Genomic DNA, 1,920 nt, shown 5'->3' with positions numbered 1-1,920 from the left:
AACTATCGAAACCACACTATGTGTGAAACTACATGCTTATCTCTTCAAACTAACGACAACACTGTGTGAAACTATGCTTAACTTTCAAAACTAATGATACAACACTGTGTGTGAAACCATGTAAGCACTTACACATATAAAGGGTGCAGAAACCACGCGGATTACTTTTCAAAATCTCAAGATACAATATCGAATTCATATGTCTTAAATTCTTCAAACTAACGAGTTACAATCACTGGGAATGAAAACCCATAATTCTAAGTTCTCAAATTAATAAACAACACGCGTGTGAAACTCCACACAGCACTCTTCAAAACTGTTTTCACATCACCACGTGTCCTTTCGAGAACTTACCATATGACACTGCATTAGAAACTATGCTTATTTTCCTCTCGAAACACCTGCGTGACCATGTGCTTAAAACTCAAAACTAACAGGATACGCGTGAAATTTATGCTTAAAATTTCATGAGAACTTGGCATATAACACTCTTGACAGAAACCGCACTTCCCCGAAACCACGATACATCGCGCTGCCGAAATTGCCGTTTGGGGATGAGTTCATATGAGAAGTCGCATTATCGAAAACGATACAACACTGTGCAGCACATGCTTTCAAACCACGAAACATCCACACGCTAACTCTCCTCACTAACGCCACAACACTGCGTGTGAAATTATGTGTAAATTATGAGCATACTATATAACATTTCTTTTATTAGAAATACGTGTTTTCTTCAAATTCATATACATTTGTGTGAAATTATGTTAATTAAAATACTTATATTAACATTTCAGGTGAAATTGGTGTGTTTAATTATGAGAATTACTATATAATAATAATTAGAAATTGACGATTTTCTTGAAATTAATAATATGAGTAAAATATTGTTACTATAATAGAAAGCAAATTAAGTGATACAATATCGTTCATGTTAATTAAAATTAACGAGATACTTATGTGAAATTGGTAGTTAATTAAAATTGATTGTAAATTACACTACGAGAATTACTATATAAATATGAATACGTGTTATTTTCTGAAATTAATACAACAGATACGGTGAGTAAAAGATAAAGCATCTCTCATATAAATTATTATTATGAAATTACGTGTTTACCTTTCGAAATTAGCATACCTTTCGTGTGAATTATGTAAGCACTAAAGGAGATAACATTTCGTATGTGAAATTATACCCTTTCATTATATAATAGTAAGTTTAGAAATTATGTATTTGAAATTAATTATTAACATTGCGCTTTGCTGAGCACATATAACAGTGTATTAGAATTACATGGTTATTCTTCTAAATTAATTATATAAATAAGAAAAAGTGACGATAAAAGTTAATTTCTAAGTAGCTCAATTATAATTTATATGAGAAATTAGGTATTATTTTCATATAATGATAAATACTGCGTAATGTACATGCTAACTTCTTTCGTACTATTAAAACAACAGTGTGAAATCATTATTTTTAACATCTTCGTATCTATCATATAATATTTGTGTGAGTTCTTATGCTTTAATTTTCGTATCAAATTATAATTATATATATTATTACTTTTTTACTTTTCATAGTAACATTTTATATAATATTTGTGTGTAGTATGCGCGATCTCTTTTCAAAATCTTAACTAAAGAATATTTTCGTTAATATCTTTAAATTAATGATTACAATACTGCGTGGGAAATTACGCATAAATTTCTCAAAATTAATGAGGAGGAAGATTTGTGTGAATTATGCTTAATTCATGAATTAATTCATATAATTTTTATGTGAGAGATTGTTGATACTTTCCATGAAATTTATTCATATAACACGCATAAAGATGTTAATAAACAGTCAACGATATCGTAAAACAGCGATGTTAATCTCTTCAAAATTTAATTACAATATCGTGCTTAATCATGAGAACT

This window comes from Mesocricetus auratus, unplaced genomic scaffold, assembly GCF_017639785.1.
Source record: "Mesocricetus auratus isolate SY011 unplaced genomic scaffold, BCM_Maur_2.0 Super-Scaffold_100676, whole genome shotgun sequence".
In the NCBI taxonomy this organism is placed as follows: Eukaryota; Metazoa; Chordata; class Mammalia; order Rodentia; family Cricetidae; genus Mesocricetus; species Mesocricetus auratus.
Note: the sequence above shows the minus strand (reverse complement) of the source record.